The sequence below is a fragment of the Triturus cristatus genome, chromosome 8 (assembly GCF_964204655.1).
Source record: "Triturus cristatus chromosome 8, aTriCri1.1, whole genome shotgun sequence".
NCBI lineage: Eukaryota > Metazoa > Chordata > Amphibia > Caudata > Salamandridae > Triturus > Triturus cristatus.
The window spans coordinates 835,105,687-835,126,336 of NC_140591.1; the positions used below are offsets into that span (position 1 = coordinate 835,105,687).

The following is a 20,650-nucleotide window of genomic DNA, read 5'->3' on the forward strand; positions in this document are numbered from 1 at the left end:
CAAACGGGAAGTTTTTTTGTTTTTTTTAGCAGCCCCTGCGCCTTTAAAGGTTTTTTTTCTTTTTAAAACAATTGTTTTCTGTTTTGGATGGAACTGCAGGGATGGAGGTCTTCCGGCCTCCATCCTGCATGCAAAGTCGATTACATGAGATCACAAATTCCGATTGGCCAATTAAATATTAATTAGGAAGGTCGTTTTGCAACCCACTGCAAATGGTCAATTTGAGATGCAACCTTTTTCTAAATAGTCATATTGTAAATTGCATTCAGATTTGAAAACCAGTCGGTGTGTAAATGGCAGATCCCTGGTTTGCGAATGGGAATAGAATGTTAGGTCCCAAATTGAGGTGGTGGGATTTTAAAAAGTTCAACACTTGCCCATTTATGTGGGTACAGTAGATGCATTTTCTGTCTTCAATTCCTCAAGCTATGAAATTCGATTTATAGTGAATTTTCAAGTTCTACCTCAGCTCATTAATGAGAAAACCCTTTTTGAATATTTAACGAGCAAGGTGTTTAGCTGTCAAACAGGCTGCTTAGAAAAAATTCATTCTTTACACTTCTGGTGTATCTGTTAGATTTGTTGCCACTGCTCATGAAGTAAACAAGCATTTGCAAAGCAATAAGTCTCGCATTAACGAGAGTTTGAGCTATTGACATTGTAAATGACAATCCCTTTTATTAATGTGTTGCTTTAACTACAGATAAATAAAAGGCATTGTCATTTGCAGTGCCAATAGCTTAAACTCTCCCAAATGTGAGATCTTTTGCATTGCAAATGTGTTCGGCACCCGTGCTATAAAAATTGTAAAAAAGCATTAGGAGAAAGCATATCCGGCTATTTGAGAAAATAGTGCTCGGATGCTGTAATTAAAGCCTACTGAGTAACAACACACGTAACAGGGGGTGTTGCTATGGGAGGTTACAAAATGAGACAAGGCAGTACTAAGGTGGGACTACTAAGCCTTTTGACCAATGAACAGCCACAGTTTACAGTGGACAATGACACAAGTCAATGAGAAATATGGGCGGGGAGTGAGTGGAGCTTCAAGTCCCTACATCAATACAGCATGCCTCACAGAGCAGCGCATGCGCTGCCCAGGCTCGACCTAAAAAGAAAGAGGACCATGGGATATATGTGCCAGTTTGGGAGATGCTATTGCGATTAAGTGTTGGAGTCATGTGGGCAGCTTGCACAGATGCCACACAGTTCCCTATAAAGCTAGGCCATCTGGCCGCCCCTGCATGAAATTTGGATATTCGACATGTGAGTGGCAATTTTCATACCTAATGAGGTAATTCCACTGGCCTCAAAGATGCCAAAAAATTGGAAAATACCGTAGCGCGGTACATGCTGGAGTTAAAAAAATCTATAGAGCCCTTAAATGAAAACATAATAGGGCCTGTTTACAAAGACATTGTGTGGATATGTAAGGTAGTACTCTTTTACGTACTCTCACATGCCTTAGTGAATTTGCCCCAAAACACATAAAATGGGAATACTCATGCAATATTCATTTACAGTGAGTCAAACAGAAAGGAATGTGTCCTCTAAGCAGCCTTACTTATAGGAAATTGGATGTTCGGGCCGCTTGACGAAAGCATATTAGAGAACTCCTGTGGTACTCCTATCCGTGCTCATAAATCTTTTCTGATTCAGCCACCATATTTGTCACTACATAAATTATGAATTCACTCTTCTGCGACACAAGGAGGCAATGTTGCACTGCACCTCAGCAGGTCATTGTATGTCTGAGTATGAACGCTGAGTCTCAGCCTATGATAAATATTTATTTTCTGCACACATTGCAGTTTGTTGGTTATTCTAGGAAGCAGTGTGGATAGGTTGCATGTGGGCTAAATGTAAAATAGCTTAAAAAATGAATAACCCCTACACTAGTATTTCCTTTTTAGGTCTCGGCTGCGAAGGCTGCGCTTGCGCAGTCTCGCTCCGAGATTTAATGTTTTCAGAAGAGGGGCTTGAACCCGCCCCTCTCCTTCCCTCTTCTCCATTGGCTGGCCTCTTAAATGCTGGTCAGCCATTGGAGAAGAGCTTTGTCTCTCCAAAGAAGCCCCGTCTTTTTCAGATTCGGGGGCGTGTTTTTTACTTTCTTTCTCTCCTCTGGAATGTAAACATTCCAGCCAATGGCAAGAGGAGAGAAAGAAAAACACGCCCCGAATACAAAAACGCCGCTGCGTTTCTCCAAGGCATTTCTGCTTGACCTCGGAGAAAGGCGGTGGTGTCTCCATATGTTCTTGCTACACAACTAACTGGATTGCTGGAGTGAACCCCCGTGACATTTTCTGCACAGCGGCACAGTATGTGGGTGGCCGAAGTTGAGGGCGGCGAGACATGCGACCTCCGCCGGCGATGCGGTGACCAGTGCCGGCGGCGGTGCCCTACACACGGCGTCATCGCTCCAACAACTTGGGACTTCCGGCAACGGCAGGTACAGACACCATCGACCTCCTTACTCCTTGCCCGCTGCGCCGCCTCCGGTCTTTCCCTGACCCCGGCATTACAAATACCGCTACGACGCACCCTTGTTAAGCCAAACGCCATAAATACATCGCCCAGTCTGCAGAGAGCCGCTTCTCATCCTGACATCCAGCCATCCCCTGCCAACCTCTTGAAAATCGTTCACGGATCTTCCGACCGAATTTACACGGGGCATTCAAAGCCAAACTTGAAACGCTTCCTATAAAATCGCACCGTTCAGGGGGGGAGACAGTTTAAAATAAAGCCCTTTTTTGGTTTAAAAACCGTGAGTCTCCAGTTTGAACCGGGGCTGCTGGCATGTATGCTCAACACAGTCTGAAGGGGTGGTTTCCATCATTTGGAGTAGCGCCAAGGTGTCCACGTCACGTGCCTGGGTTCACGGCGGACCCTGGGGGGCATCGGCGTACCCATCTGACACGCTGCCGCCGGAGTGAATATTTACCTGCCCAGAAGCCGCCGAGAGGGGTGTTTGGTTCCACTCGGATGCAGAAGGTATGCTAAAGGCGGTGATAGCAGCCCAGGCCGGCGGCAGGGAGGCGCGCAGCCCGCCGGGTATCCCAGAAAGCACGCATTCATCCAGGGGTCTTCAGGAGCACGCAGGCCTCTCCCAAGGCATGCGGGCCGCTGCATCGCCAGGCCCTCGCCGGGTCTCTGGTGTGTCTGTGACGCTGCAAGAAGTATTCACTGGCAGGGGTGGTCGGTGAGGGCGTGCCCAGGGCCCTCGCCGGGGTCTCCGGCGTGTCTGTGACGCTGCGAGAAGTAGTCACTGGCAGGGTTGGTCGGTGAGGAGAGCCCAGGATGCTCTGGGGGCGCAGACACCTCTTATCTACTCCAGAGTCACCGCCCCCAAAGAGTCTGCCATCCAAGGGCCTCCGGAAGAGCTCACTGCATGTTACACGGTTCATGTATAGCGCCTTCTCCAACGAGTACAGCACCTTTTCTGACGAGTACCGCGCCTTCTCTGACCAGTACATCGCCTTCTGTGACCAGTACACCAACTCTTGGCGAAACCCCAGTAACAGTGAGGACGCAAGACACTTACAAAGGGGGGCATTTGCTGCACTAAAGAAAATCTGAAGTGAAAATGACCACAGATGAAGATAATTGTGCAGCGCCTGCAGTGACTCAGTGAAACGTTGGCAGCCGTGAGGCTGCGTTCCTGGGTTAACTTTTTAGGATCTTTCCTTTTCGGCGCAGTACGAAAAGCTCTTTCGCAAGCCCCTGCAAAAATCCTACCTCACTAATATTTGTAAGGGACGATCAGTCCGCAAGTGCTTGCAAACAGCTGCAAAAGCAGAGATGGAGGCCTGCTAGGAGCATCAGTCACAAAGCCCTATTCTTGCAGCTCCGATACCTTAAAAGGAATGGGCCACAATAACAGACAAGCATTGGCAAAGCCAATAGGTCTGCATTTGGAACCTATTGGCTTTACTAGTTTCTTTTTGCAATGCAGTACAGCTTCGGGACCCCGTGAGGCATCGTCATAATAAAAAAAGGCTTGATGACGGTTATGTCATTCCGCTAGCAGGGGAATGCTTCAGAACACATGTGCTCACTAGTGGAATAGCGTGGCACCATATGCTTTTTAGGTCTCGGCTGCGAAGGCTGCGCTTGCGCAGTCTCGCTCCGAGATTTAATGTTTTCAGAAGAGGGGCTTGAACCCGCCCCTCTTCTTCCCTCTTCTCCATTGGCTGGCCTCTTAAATGCTGGTCAGCCATTGGAGAAGAGCTTTGTCTCTCCAAAGAAGCCCCGTCTTTTTCAGATTCGGGGGCGTGTTTTTTACTTTCTTTCTCTCCTCTGGAATGTAAACATTCCAGCCAATGGCAAGAGGAGAGAAAGAAAAACACGCCCCCGAATACGAAAACGCCGCTGCGTTTCTCTGAGGCATTTTTGCTTGACCTCGGAGAAAGGCGGTGGTGTCTCTGTATGTTCTTGCTACACAACTAACTGGATTGCTGGAGTGAACCCCTGTGACATTTTCTGCACAGCAGCACAGTATGTGGGTTCCACTGTGAAGGGGATCCTGCCTTAAATTAAGCCCCGCCTCCCCATTGGATACCCTTCCAGCGCAGTCTCGGAGTCTCCCTCCGAGACTGCGCTGGAAGCTCAGACCAGACCTCCGTCCCACGGAAAACATCCTGCGAACGGAAATTTGCGTTTGCTACTGCCCGTTGTGAGGTCAGGGGCCGCTTACCTGCTTGCGGTGCTTGCCGAGGGTGGCCGAAGTTGAGGGCGGCGAGACATGCGACCTCCGCCGGCGATGCGGTGACCAGTGCCGGCGGCGGTGCCCTACACACGGCGTCATCGCTCCAACAACTTGGGACTTCCGGCAACGGCAGGTACAGACACCATTGACCTCCTTACTCCGTGCCCGCTGCGCCGCCTCCGGTCCTTCCCCCGAGCCCGGCATTACAAATACCGCTACGACGCACCCTTGTTAAGCCAAACGCCATAAATACATCGCCCAGTCTGCAGAGAGCCACTTCTCATCCTGACATCCAGCCATCCCCTGCCAACCTCTTGAAAATCGTTCACGGATCTTCCGACCGAATTTGCACGGGGCATTCAAAGCCAAACTTGAAACGCTTCCTATAAAATCGCACCGTTCAGCTGGATGAAAAGCGCTGGCGTGGATTAAACCATAAAACAAGATGAATATTTTTGGTTATGGAAGGGCTTTTGGGACTGTGCTCCTCGCCCCCTGTCCAGATGAAAGGGGTGTGTGCCAAAGAGTAGGGATTTTGATACCCCTGAATCCCTTGCTCGGCCTGATTCATCTCACAAAGGCCCGTAAAAACTTCCTCAGTGCGCTCGAACACCGGAGCCTAAGCAAAACCGTAACTAAAGTTCCCTAAGAGAGACCCACCCAACAAAAACATAAACAAAAATAATGTCATGAGCAATGCCAATAGCTCTAACTTTAACAATGCCGAGACCGTTGCATTATAAATGCTTGTTATCATTAGTGTTTGAACCAGAGGAAGAGAGATAAAGGGAGAAAAGTCAGTTATAAGGATGAATAGTTACCAAGAAAAAACAGTAACATAGGGAGAAAGTAGGGATAAAATAGAACCTGTAAGAGCGATACAAAATGGAGGTTGGCAGCAGCGGCGTAGCGGGGGTTGCCAGAATCTGGGGCAAGGAAAGTATCCTTCCACTTTTTCTTTTAAAATTTAGCTCTCCATAGAATGCCCCTAAGAATTTTGCACCCCGGCTAACTGCCCCTGTGGTCCCGCCCACGCTAATCCACTGGGTGGCAGAAGAAAGTGGCATGAAGAGGAATCACACATAGGCAGCGATGGCATTTGGCAACCCCTGGCATTCAGCAACCGTGGCCTCCTAAGAAATCCTGTGGGCCCCTGCACTTATTTTATTATCACTTTTTAAAAGTTTATAAATAAAACACTAGGAATGCGACACGCTGGGTGGCACAGGGGTCATGCACACACAAGAGCAGTGCAGTATGTATAATATTGATCACACAGTTCTTGTGTATGTAGGAGTACACACTGGTGCACTGTGGTGTTTGTTCTCACTTTGTTCTGCTGGGTTTCCTATTTAAAAACAATAAGGGTTATCATCGATTCCCTTAGATGGGGCTCGTTTACTACTCCATTTATTTGTTTTATACTCTCATTGATACTAACCTTGATTATAATGAGCCACGAACTGGAACATCATTTCCTCTGGTTTGTTGGTTTATTTCTGTTATGACTACCGAGATCTGTTAATCGTCTGCGTAATGGTTAGTTTACTTATGAAGTTTACCGTCTTTCTCACGGACAGACGGGTTGGCATTCTAGCTTCATTCCTAACATAGGCGGCTTAGTCCTTCTTTCCTTTTGGCGAGGACGTCCGCTACGCCGGTCACGTGACGTGTGGGCCGGCTTGCAACAGCTGAATGAGATCTCTTGCCTTTAGTCTCCTGTACTTCAACACGAAGACTTCATACCTATGATGACTCCGGGCTCGGTGGTTCCACTAGGTTGATTTACCTGGCGGTGGACTTGGATGATGTGAGTACCGCTCGACATATTTTTTTTAAAAACGGTACGCTGTGGGTTATGTTTTAACAGGGATGGTAATGACATGTATTTTCCCTGCTTTTCCTTTTTCCCGCCACAGTTGTTCTGTAGTCCCGCCACCCACCTGTATGCCTAAGGAGCAGGTTAACTTTCTTTTTCACGTAAGCCCTGTTTTTATTTCTCCTTTATTTCTCCTGTTTGTCTTGATTGGTAGTACTCGCCATCTGTTTGGTGTTGTTTCTATAAATCAAAGTGCCAAAGCTTTAGCGTGATTACAGCAACATCTCAGTAATCCTGTAGTGTTTCTTTTCACTCGATACTTGGCGTAATTGGGTAGATTTACTCATTTTACACGATAGATTCGAAGGATTTATATCAAGTTTTGATTTTCTTTTAAGAATCGTTAAAACCAGGAGGCATGCAACATTGTCACTGTCAATGTACTGATAAATGCGATTATAACAAATCGTTATTGTGCTTATGACCTTTCAATCGGTTTGTAATGAAGCCGCAAATTGCATTATTATTTTGGAAACACATGCAAAATATGCATTATACATATACATTTGTTCCGTTACAGATTTCCTGAGGCCTTTGTGGAGTTTTCGAAGGCCCGCTTAAAACCGTGAGTGTGTCCGGTTCTTTTGCACCTGAGGTTAGGGTGAGCCTTAGCGAGCTCATACCTCCAAGGTGCTCGTTCTGTATATAAGGTCCTAAAGAAAGCTTCGCTAATTAACAATAATAAGCTGAAACATGTCGACCAAAATTATTATATAGGATGTACCTGACCAAATAACGCCAGTATTAACCATCCTACACTGTTTTTACTAGTGCCAGATCCGTCACCATTAAAATTGTTTTGTGGACGAATCACCGGCATTTTTTAACTTCACTATCACTCTTTCTTTTATCATACACGAGAATCTCGTTGATCTGATATTTGCGCTCCGCTCTAAGGAAGTGTCAAAGCACACCAGAGGTGCAGTAGGCACCCCTGGTGGAACCCTATGATGAAGCATGTCACCGACTAGGTCGGTGAGTGAGGGATCTATACACATATCTGATTGACTGGTCTGTGGCACATACACATATATTTATCTGTCTAGGTATCAAAATATATATATTTTTTGCCATTGGGATTTCTTCCCCTTTTTTTGCTTTTCCCTCTTCACACTCTTTTGTTGTTGAATTTAGCACAGAGTATTGCACCACAACACATGGAAATAAGAGTGCATGCTCTCAGGCATGGTTTGAGCACCATGTTATGTTCCTGCATGACCACACAAACGTCATGGTGCACTACCAAACCACCCGCCTTCCATACAACAAATTACCCTTAAGGAATTTCCTTTTAGTATTGTATTTTATATTCAGACCATTGGTCTCTAACACGTAGCATTCACTACCTGTTTACGTAGAACCACATCGTTGATGACATTGTCAAACTAGCTATGTGAGAACAGTAGGGATCTGTTATCCTGTCCTGAAGAAGAAGCAGCCCGCTTCGAAACATGTTGACACACACAGGAGGCTTTGTACATTGAAACAACACACCTCCGACCCACACCTTTTTAACAATACCGGCACCATGGAATATTACAATTTCTATTCAACAGGAGCTAGGTATTTTTTAACATTCACTTTTCACTCACTTCTGACCCTTCAACTCACGCATTTCTACACCACACATAGTGAACAATATCAGTGCTCCCGCGTACCCGCTGGTAGTAGCACGCCGCGTCCCGTAGAGGGGCGCGAAGACCCCTATGATTAAGCATGACACCAAGGGCCCATTTGGTGTGTGAGGGGTATTTAAGAAACACTATGAGTTTCCAACCAATGTAGGCAATGCACATGACCCTGGATTTAAATAATCCTCTACCATAATCCCTCAAGGGTGGATCCTAGTGTTTATGATAAATTGCAAGGGGAGGTCGAATCCACCCCCGGTGTTCGGTTAGGACACCACCTCTCCACTCCCTCTTTTGTTATTTGTAGTACTCAGCAACTACAACAGCTGTGTCCACCAACTAAAGTTTTTTTTTTTTTAAACAAATTAAGCATTAATTCGAGCTAGACATTGTGAAGGTCAGAGTACTGTATTTGCTTAATATCCTTCTGCAAACCAAGACTTGGTGCAGCCGGTACATGCGTGTTTACTCAACATTGAACAAAGCAAACAGCCGCGAAGACGTGAGTACAGTTTTGGTCTTGAAGATTTGGCCGGATGTGGAAAGGAGCGCACACCTCTCTTAGAAAACGTGCGGCACTTGGTTCCCACGTTAGCTTCTTGAATTTTGATGCACTCCCTGCCCAGCCGTGCTTTGCCATCGTTCTTGTTTGTTCGCTCACTTGGGGAAGGAACATCTCGGAGAGCCATTAGTTTCCAAGGCGATGAATGCGCGGCGGAGGGAGCCGGCTGAGTGAAATAGCTCCACAGCTCGGAGCGGCGCGAGGCTTCTCCGTCTCACACCCGGCCGCGCATACTGATGGACCTACTTGGCGCATGCCGCAATGTTCCGCACTGCGCGGTGATTCCCAAAAGTTGGACGCAGGCGCGCATCTGCACAGTTTTCAGTTCCACGGAAACATTCGAGTAGGGGTGAGTAACAAGGGTACTTATCTGGGGTTTGTGAAAAAGCAAACGTAATTTACCTGCTGTAAACTTTGTCATGATTCACGACGCCACTTTCTAACTGCAGCCTGCAGTTTTTGCTAACTCCACGTCACCGTGGCATCCTCCCTGTCGCAGCGACTAGTTTTGGTACCTCATGATAATTAATATGACTTTGTTTCTTCTGCAAAAGACCATTTGTGCGGCTGCATTTAATACTTGATGTCGGTGGCCTGTTTTATTCACTTTTTTATGCACCTTCCTTATTTGAATCTTCCTTCCTACTGTACGTATTATGAGCAATACACTTTTTGTAAATATAGGATTGTTATCCCAGATAATGCCTGGATTACTGTTATGTACAGCGCTCTCAGACATGTTTGGGTGGAGTCGGACTTCTGAGACTATAAATATATAATTCTTTGGGTTCAGTCCTTTGTCTGAGTTTTCTGTCATTCTCTTCCAACACTTAAGTGCCTCACCGAAAAGTGAGAGCAGTTTTTATTTTCCATATTGTAGGTTTTTTGAAAGGCAGGTCTTACCAGACCTAATAGTAAAGAGACCTCCATTGCAATATTGACAGATTAGGCGAAACAGTTGAAAGGGGCTGGCCTCCTAAACGTCCACAAAAAGACGCATCAGTGATTTTAACGCTTAATATAATTTATGACGGTGTACAATTGAAAAGTGGGTCTCGATGGGAAGTTAAAGGTATGAACGTCGTTTTTGTATGGTGAAAAGCTGTTCAGCGATATAGTTTAAAAAAGTAACATGCTGTATTGTATCATCGCCTCATACCTACTTCCTCTTTGTCTAGGTGCTCAAATGAATTTATATCAATAATGTTTATATTTACTAATCGATCATCATGTCTGATGTTTCTTCCTCCCCTTGAAGTAAATTTTAGAATTGGCTTAATGTGCCTAAATCTGAACGTGTATGTAATTTATGTTGCTTGATAAAGTAGTATTCAAAACATATCTTGTTCGTCCAAAGTTCATAGGATATAAGTGAAAATGGTCACGAAAGATGTCCCTGGATCATGAACTTAATTTCATTTTTCGTTAGTGTTCCAATTTGGGTAACAACCTTTACTACGCGTTTTTTACACCGCAATACCATCACAACTCGGTTGTTACAACAACCACGCTGTTACAACGCAGTGTCATTACAGCGCAAGTCATTACAATGACTAGCACTAGATGGCGCTCTAGACTAAGGAATAGTATGATTTACTATTCCCACACCTTCCCTAGTGTTGCATACACTGGAGTTGGAATAGTATAAGCAACTGAAACAAGAAAGGTACAGTCTTTCTCACTGCTTTAGCTCTACTCAGTTTGTACAGTGTTTCTCCCTCAGTCGCCCACTCTGCCTTCACAACACTTCTTACTCACTCCACTCACTGACTCCCCAGAGTTCCTTCCCTGTCACTGGACAGTGCTAGTTACATGCTTGCTTGCTGTACAGTGTGTTTTGCCATTCACTCTATTTGCACCAATCGCCTAATTTTGTTTGTGGAAATTTGGTAAAATTAACAAGATTTATGCAAATGGTGTGAAAGTGGTTTAACAGTATTTTATTTTCTACTTTAAAAAGCCTATACTGTTTACAGACTGGACTATCACTCTACAAGACATTTACTGCCCGAGACAGTGTTCTGTTAGCTAAAAATGAAGTAAACTTGCTTGATGGAAATTTTGGAAAATTTTATGTAAAGCAGTATTCATACATGTTGTAAATTTCTCTTTCTTTGACCTTCTGCCCAGTGTTACGCTCGCCTTAACCATAATGGAAATGAACGATGAGGCCTTCTTCATTCCAGTATGGAACACAGTAAACTTATCCAAGGGTTGTGTTTCTATGTGATTGGATCTCGGTGGCACTAGAAACTGCGTGGGTGTTCGTCACCTCTGCTATCAAACTCCTCATTTTACAACAAGGTCCGACGCTTAAGGAAGCTGTGAGCATGAAAGGGATGGTGGTGTTCCCATACCTGATTTAAAATGACATGTCAGGAAAGAAGAGGGGCAGCCTGTAGTGAAATCAACAGGCTAGGTTCTCTGATAGCTGCTTAAAGCTATGGCAGACTCGGTCATATGCCAACCATGTACCATTACATGTCTGGAAAAGCAGAACAGCATCAGTTCCAACTAGTGGCGGCCCGTTATGTGCGGCAGAGGTGGGGCAGGCCCACACACGTACTCTCTCTTTCACACACCCACAGACATACACCCAGCACATAAACATGCACACACCCATTCACAGCATGCATGCGCGCACAAACATTCATACATACACACAGGCTCCCAACATTACAACAACAAAAAAATGTACCAGACCGCATCTCAAGTGGCTGGAGTGAAGCCTCTTTTCTGAAGGAAGTGAGGGAAAAATGATCCCACCACCTCCTCTTATTGGCTGACCTTGTGAAAGGTCAGCCAATGATAGGCGGACCTTCCTTACCTTGTCACAGCGGGGGATGGGGTTAGTGAGAATTGCTGACCCCACCCAGTCAGTGATGAGCATCACTGATGGACACACTGATGGACACTGGGCATTGAGTACTTCAGGGCTTAAAACTGAAGCCCCGAGGTCCTAGTCTATCAGTGACATCTCCCCTTGTCATGAGAGGGAAGCTTACAGTAGATTTTGTCGGGCTGAGGAGGTCACGCCCACTCAGATATGAAATCTTCAGCCTGGCTAATTTGGCTCTGTCAGCCAGGTACCTGCACATTTAGCACTTGTGTAGCACCTGGCTGCCTGACCCACACATGAAGATTGTCTTTTAAGCTGACATTTGCTGAGCCTGAAAGACACGCTTCATGCGCAGGGAAATGGTCAAGGGGTGGGGCCCCTTCGCCCTTAACGACAGGCCACTGATGGTCTCAACTTAAACCTGTCCCTTATAAAGATCAGCTATGTGTTGGTAGTTTGTCACAAGTCAAGACTATTACTCCGACTCTCCTGCAGCTAAACCAGCCTTTTAGTTCTCGGCCTGGCTTATGACTGAGTCTACCCAAAAGTCAGTGGATTTCCAGTGTCACAGGCCTTAATCAATTAACCCAGCAGTACATGCGTTCCTTTCTGTCACAGACGTGTCGGTACCACTGAAAAAGGCTGGAGGACTGTGGCAAAGTGAATCGTAGCTGAAAGGTTGGCGTTTCTGTGTTATGTACAAGTCAGTCATATGCCTCTAAAAGTCTAACGGGCTGTCAGTCGTCAGACCTGTACCTCTGAAATCCAAATAAGGCCTCTGCTTCTGAGAGATCAATTGAGCTAGGAAAGTGTCAGTTACACGTTTGTCTTGTACCCCTGACTGGCTTTTGTGGATAGGAGTGCCTTGGTAGGAATGCAGGCCATGTTCTCCAAAGGGCAGCTGTGGCTATGGCAGAGTGAGTCACAAACCAATCAATCAAATTATACATAATAGATCAACACCAACCAGAGAAAACCAGAGGCTGAAAAGTTTAAAGCTAAACACAGAAAAATCCAAATGGAAGCACACAACTTATTTACTGAATTGCTCACTGTGACCTTAATAAAAAAATTCACCTGCTGAAATGAAATGGCTTAGGAAAGCATCATTACATATGTTCCCCACAACATCTGTGAAACAGGTAAACAAAAGTGTTTCAAATACCCAGACAACATAGGGCTTGAGTCACAAAGATACATTTCATTTAAACATGTAGAATTATGTAGATTTATTCACATGTAAATCTACACTTTGTTGATATTCACCATATTTGAGTGTAAATTTACACCCAGGTGTCGGCTTGTCTCCAGCCCCTCAAGTCAGGGAGAGAAGCCTCCTACAATATGATTTACGTGTGTAAAGTTACTGCGAGTAACCTTTCACTTGTAGCTGCAGATGTCAAATATCAAGGTGGAGGTCTCCCTATTAAAAAGTATCAGGGAAATTATTAAAGTTTATTGTACTTTCAAAAAATATATGTATTTTAATGTGAGCTATAAATGAAAATTAATTTAAAACTATTAAGCCGGAACACATAAAATAAAATGTTACAGCACCTTCACTCATCAAATTAAATGTATATTAAATAATGAAGTTATTTAAATATATACATTTAATACTTAATTTCTTTTTAGACGTTAGTTGAAATAATTCCCACCCTCACTAACAGTTAGTTTTTATATAAACATAGTAAAATAATGTAACATTCTGTTGGATTCATATCAATAATTTTTCATTTTTAAATTTGCTACATTTTAAAGTAACACAATCATTTAATAATTAGATGTATATATTTTTTTATGCTAAATGTATTATAACTTAAATGTCAAAATAATTGAACTATTTTAACATTAGATCTGTTAGAGCAAGAGGGGTGTTATTTTATTTCCCTGCCTCCATTATTTTCCGTAGGAGTGTGTTGCATTACCAGTGGTTGGCCATGTGTGGTGCTTGACAAACGCCAAGGTTGGACAGGAGTACATTTGAGAGTTTTTTAACACTTTCAGGACAGTCGAAATTTTAGAAGAGTAGTTTGTGAATAGCAGTGGTCTTCCTCTTTTGTTGGTGAGTTTTTCTATTAGTATGTCCCTTCCTAAACCCCTGCTTACATTTCTCTAAACCATTCCTAATTAGCAGTTGATATTCCCCATCTTCCCATTAGTCCCAAATAGACAGGGCCCTGGTGCACTAGTTGAACATTTGCAGTTAAGCCCCTGATTCTGTAGTGAATAATTAAAACATATAAGCATGTTTTTCTTTCTCTTTGTGTATCAGCGAAATTGATTATGCAGTTGTTACATTTTGCATGCATTGTGGCCCTGGGAAAATCCTTGCCACAACAGTACAACCGTAGATGAGACATTGTTTCTTCTAACCAGACTTAAGTCTGTATCTCATGTTACTTGTGATATAGGCAATCATCCTTCATATAATTTTGTGTACTTTTTCAACCATTCGAATTCAGTCATTGAATTAAGAACTGGCTAAAAATATCACTATAGGATCTATGCCACTAACGACAAGCGAGTCTTGATTTCCTTTTTTAATATTGAGATGAAGGATTTTGTTGCGGTGGTCGCCAAAAATTCATTACACTAGCACACTGTGCTAGGCTGTGTACGTACAGAGTCTAACCATAGTTATTCAATAGGAGACGGTGCAGGAGTCACTCACTGGGCCTCGTTATGAGGTGTCTGGTAAACTGGAGGGGAGATTCCAGGCCCACTTTGAACAGTTCAGGCCATTATCGCCCCACCAGTTATCAGGCATTTCAAGACTTTGGCCCCAGAATGGGAAATAACACGTGGGCCCCTGATATACCAAGTCCAACACAGCAGGCAATTCTCATTGTGGGAGGGTCCGCAGTGGTTGAAACAGCTCAGATTTGGCTGTCAGTCAACGTTTGTTCATTGTGTTTTGACACAAATGCGGACGGTCAGTTAGAAGATCACAGTTGTCACTTTAGTCACCAAGCAAGGAGTAAATAGTTCTAAATAGTACACCTGCCTGGCGCTACATTGCCCTTCAGACAAATAACAGCTTACAGATTGTGCCAGCTAACAGTCTGTCAAAATTTTGATCCAGAAGATAGTCTCCCATCAGAATGTATTCTCTTTTATGACTTATCGCTAGAGGTGCTATGTTAGCGCTGAACACACAAGATGATGGACGGAATGTTGCACATTGGCAAAATATTCACCCCCAGTCACAGATCTGGGTTTAATCCATCGTTATTTTGCTCACCACGCCACCCCAGTTCAGACATGGCCATATGCAAATCAGTCTTGACCCTGTGCCTCATGGGAACAGTCCAGCCCGAACTGCCAAGCCATGTCTTCCCTGGACCGGAATCAAGCATCCTAGGACCGGTTTCGGGGTTTCACCCCTCTTCAGCCAGAATAGCTTGACTCCAGTGGCGTAGTGAGCACGGGACCCACGTCTGGGCATACCCTTCCCACATAGGGCGAACAGCAAAACACACAAGATGATGGACGGAATGTTGCACATTGGCAAAATATTCACCCCCAGTCACAGATCTGGGTTTAATCCATCGTTATTTTGCTCACCACGCCACCCCAGTTCAGATATGGCCATATGCAAATCAGTCTTGACCCTGTGCCTCATGGGAACAGTCCAGCCCGAACTGCCAAGCCATGTCTTCCCTGGACCAGAATCAAGCATCCTAGGACCGGTTTCGGGGTTTCACCCCTCTTCAGCCAGAATAGCTTGACTCCAGTGGCGTAGTGAGCACGGGACCCACGTCTGGGCATACCCTTCCCACATAGGGCAAACAGCAAAACACACAAGATGATGGACGGGAAACAACCTTTACAACGCAACTATTACATCGCACTACACTTACAACGCAGGCATTACAACGGAACATCCTTTACAACGCATGACACTACAACGTATACCATTACAACGCATACCATTACAACGCAGACACTACATCGCATGTCACTACAACGCAGGCATTACAACGCATACCATTACAATGCATACCATTGGAGTTAGAATATTAATTTTTAACCCCTACACTATCCAACACTTACCCTACTGTTGCACCCCCTGGAGTTAGAATAGTAATTTTTACCCCTATACTATCCAACACTTACCCTACTGTTGCACCCCCTGGAGTTAGAATAGTAATTTTTACCCCTATACTATCCAACACTTACCCTACTGTTGCACCCCCTGGAGTTAGAATAGTAATTTTTACCCCTATACTATCCAACACTTACCTTAAATGCAATGTAACATTATGCGTTGTAATGGTATGCGTTGTAAAGGTAGTATGCGATGTAATGGAATGTGTTGTAAAGGTAGTTTTTTAAAATGCGTTGTAGTGTCATGCGATGTAATGGAATGCATTGTAGTGGATGTTGCGTTGTAAAAATTGCGTTGTAAGTGCATGCGTTGTAAAAGTATGCGTTGTAACGTCATACATCCTGATGGACAGAATGTTGCACATTGGCAAAACATTCACCCCCAGTCACAAATCTGGGTTTAATCCATCGTTATTTTGCTCACCACGCCACCCCAGTTCAGACATGGCCATGCTATGTTAGCGCTGCACATTCTCTGAAGTACATAAAAAATTGTCCAAGTCTGTATGTTGCGTCTGCCATCCCTAAATCTGGCATAATAGACAACTGTCTTTCAGTGTAGGACATTAAATCTGAGAGTGAGTAACCCCAGACGTCTCACACAACACAAATTACTGTTTTTGCATTTCCATTAGTGTTTGATGCACACACATTCAATCTATCTCACACTCTGTTCAGGAAATATTCCACTGCGTTCCCTATTACTAATAGCAATATTGGTTCCTCTCCTTTACTTACTGATGGTACATCAATCGCAATTGTCGAGAATTGAGAGGAAAAGTAAATGGATTGACTTAGCTTCTCCAATTAATGAAGCCTTTCTCCTGTTTTTCATCATTTGTTTTTTAAGCCACCTTTTCTTCTTTTGAGCTTCATGTTCCAAACATTTCTTTGTTATGCAATGTTTTGCAAATATCCTCACCAGGGAAGTCATTTTTTTTTGTGCATATTTATATAGCACGAACTCGACCCGAAGGTATTGGAGCGCTTTACATGAGCACCGTATTTACATTACACATTCAGGCACGGGGAGATTAAGTGATTTGCCCAGAATCACAGGATGTGGACGCGACCTCGAGGCTCAAACTCTGGTTTCCAGCACCAAAGTCCACAGTTTAAGCCGACGGACCACATCTTCTCCCCTTAACTTTCCCCCTTGGTTTAAGGCATTTTACCAAATAAGAAGGGGTTAGGAGATTTCTTAGCTAGTGCTTGCTCTAATCCTGTTTGGAGTTTTGGAACTATGTTTACAATCTTTTGGGGTAATCCCAGATCATGAGAACAAAACTTGAACCGAAACTAAGGGCCAGATGTATCAAAATTGTATTTTGCGAGTCTATAATAGCGAATGTTACCGATTCGCTATTATAAACTCGCAAAATGCAATGTATGTAGGTTTCTGCAAATATTTTGTGATTCCTACACATTCCTTAATTGCGAGTCGCAAATTGCGAGCCGCAAATAAGGAATGGCTTCTCATTCATTTCTATGGGTCTAGAGGCCTATAGGCCTAGAGGCCTAGAGGCTCATAGGAATGAATGGGAATTGCATGCATACCCAATAGGTACTCGCAAATTGCGCATGCAATTTCAAGGGTGCCAAAAGGACACCCTGTTGCACCTCTGAAATATGCATGTGTGCACATGTGGCAACATACATCCCCTAAGGGCATGTATGTACGCCACATGGCACTTAGAAAAATGCTAAAAAGTTACTTTTTCTAGGAATTTGCAAATTACCACCAACTAGAAGTTGGTGGTAATTTGCTATTCCTTAATGCTAAATTGCAATTTGTGATGGATACAAGAATTGCATTTAGGGAATCACAAATTGCGATTCCCTAACTGCATTCGCAATTTACCTAATCGCATATAGGTGCGATTACCCATATTGCGATTTAAAAATGTTTCATACATTGCAAAATGCATTTTTGCGATCACAAATGGACCGATTCTGCGAATCGGCCCGTTTGCGATCGCAAATTACGTTGATACATCTGGCACTCAGCCCCTAGGCCACCAGCTTCATAGCCTTGTAGGAAAAGCAAGAAACACTACACATACATATTTGTATAACACCTAGTTCCTGTCTCCCTTATTTCACTAAAATCATTGGGCTAGTATAAGTAAAACTCACAGCTACCCACAGTGTCCTGAGAACAGTGACATCATCAAATCTTAATGAAAGTGAGAAGGGACATGCACTGCTAATACTGGGCATACATTTGTAGCCGGAGTTAATCTATATGCAAATCACTAAGCTTTAAGCACAGTGTAGGTGTAAATTTCCATATGCATAGATCTCCGCTTGTAAATTTATCTTCATGAATTGGGCACATTGACATCTCTTGAATTCTGCACCTCCTTTCATGAAAGTGCCCTATTTGTACGGGCATCCTCCCACTTTTTGCTTCAATGCTGATGGTTATGACTCAGATAGTGCACTGGAGTCTGCTGTCCAGACTTCAGTGGCAGTGCTCTCTCCCTAAAACTAATACATGTGAATTGGCAATCCCAATTGACAAGGACTTTAACTCACTTATAACTAATACATGGTACCAATGGTACCCAGGGCATGGGTGTTAAAGGGGTCACCAGGGCCTGAAGCACTGTTTGTGCCACCCTGAGTGACCCTTAAAACTGATGACAGCAGGCCTGCCATTGTAGACTGCAAGAGCAATGCAAACTGCTCGAACTTGACTTTACCCTCACCATGTGTGGCAAGATCAAAGCACTAAGTGCAGGGGGACCATCCAGAGAGGACCAAGTGGAAAGGTAATGCCCCTCTCTTGAAGGCCTTAGGTAGCAAGCTGCTGGGCAAGATGAGGATTATGTCAGTGCAACCCATAGGGTCTACTGGGAAGATGGGTTTCTGTACACTGAGGCCAGGAACCCCAAATCAAGGGCAGACAGGAGATTGGTGGTTCCTCAAGTTTACAGATAGTTTATTCTGACCTTAGCACATGACACCGCCCTAGCTGGACATCTGGGACAGGATGGTTGTCCATTTTTATTGGCCCTAGGTGTCTGAAAAAGGGAAGGAGTATTGTTGCTTCTGTTTCACCTGTCAAGCCAGTGGCTAAACAGGGACACAACCAAAGGCTCCCTTAATTCCACTTCCAGTGGTTGGGACTCTCTTTGAGAGGGTAGGGATTGACATTGTTCCGGGGTGCAGTTTGAGAATCAAAGGGACCAACAGATTCATTCTAGTGGTAATGGACCATGCCATTAGGCACCCAGAGCAATTCCCCTCTTGTAAAATATACCAAGGAGAGCCTTTGCCACTGCAGGGGCAGTGACAGTCCAGAGTGGGGTTTCCTAAAGGAGTGATTTGTGATGGGGGTGGTAAACTTACAACTCAATCCACATTCATCCCTCTATCACCCTCAGGCAAATGGTTTAGTTGAAAGGTTCAACAAAACCATGACAGGCATGATAATGGACCTCCCTGAAAAACTCAGAAGGAGATGGATGTCCTGTTACCTACTAAGAGGTGGTTAAAAAGGGGGTTGGATTCAGCCCTTTAGTGCAGCATCTCTAGATGTGAAGCTGTCTTTAGTTCCACCTGGGAGGATCGCCTGGTCCACCTGAGGGAAGTTTTACAAGCACTGCAGAAGGCAGGCCTAACTATAAAGTCCAGCAAGTGCCAGATAGGGCAGAGGTCTGTTGTGTACTTGGGCCACCTTGTAGGTGGTGGCCAAGTCCAACCTCTCAAAGATCCAGAGTTCCTTAAGTTCCGCAAAGTCTGCAGTGAGCATTACTCTGTAGGAACAAATGGCCTCACACACCTAGATAGGTGTGATGTTTCATCATTTGGATTTTCGTCCACGTCGGGCAGGCGCTGCAATGCCTGACGGGCACCCTCAATGGGGGCTCTTTACTGGAGATCTTTTATTAAGCCTTACTGTGAAGTGTGGGTGTGTGGGTAAAATAGCAGATTTGTGTCTTTAAAGTGAATATGTGAGAGAGTGGGCTACAAATAGGACAGGGTGTACTCTAAAGAAATATTTTAATGATTGAGTCCTACTGCCTATGTTAAAATATGTGGTGCTACCTTCTATAAATGATTATCTAAGGAAGCTGAAGGTCGACATGTTTCAAGCCTAATTCAGTCATGTTGATGATCTATCGGCTTTTCTTCAGGACCATAAAAACCTAATCTACACAGTGACTGGGGTTTCAATATATGAATTCCTTTGTGTTACTCCCAGCCACCTATACTTCTCTATGTATCAGTATAAGTAAATACATTTTTGGAAAAGACCCACTGAGGGTATAAATCATTACTCCTCGAGTATTTTGCCTGGTGACACGCTTATTAGCATGGAACTCCTGTATGTCAGCACACTGGAAGACCTACTCACGCCGGCAACCTCGGAAGACACCAATCTACTATTTTACCCGCACTTCACCATACGGCTTATAAAAAGATCTCTGGTAAAGAGACCCGATGAGGGTGCCCGTCGGGTATTGCAGCGCCAGCCCGACATGGAGCAAAAGCCCAATGATGAAGCATGACACCTATCTAGGTGTGTGAGGGCATTTGTTCCTACAGAATAATTCTCCATGCATCTACAATCCCATCACATGTCGGAAGATCACTTGGCCCTTCTCCGTCAGGAAGTTACGACTCTCTTGGCCAAGGGTGCCATCGAGCGTGTTCCTCTGCCAGAAGTAGGTCGTGGTTGCTATTCCCACTACTTCCTGGTACCCAAGAAAGACAAAGGCCTGCGTCCTATCTTGGATCTCGGAAACGTCAACCGCTTCCTCTGAAAGGAGAATTTCCAAATGTTGATACTGGCTCAGGTCTTGTCTGCTCTTGACCCTGGAGACTGGATGGTAGTGTTGGACTTGCAGGACACCTATTTTCACATCCCCGTCCTGCCTACCCACCGGCGTTACCTACGGTTCACGGTGGCCACAAA

General features: G+C 44.5%; 1 protein-coding gene across 9 annotated transcripts in view; it reads left to right on the top strand.

The window, feature by feature from the left end:
• The window catches only part of MCF2L (MCF.2 cell line derived transforming sequence like), a 927,044-nt gene that overhangs the window by 135,322 nt on the left and 771,072 nt on the right, over positions 1-20,650 (top strand). For 2 of the 9 annotated variants that reach the window (XM_085622307.1, XM_085622311.1), the window contains exon 1: positions 8,732-9,126. The exons of 5 other annotated variants lie outside the window; for them this stretch is intronic. The gene's annotated coding sequence lies outside the window, so the exon portion shown is untranslated. Of the gene's footprint in view, positions 1-8,573; positions 9,127-20,650 lie in introns of those variants that run through there. 2 more of the 9 variants (XM_085622308.1, XM_085622304.1) reach the window with 2 other exon arrangements.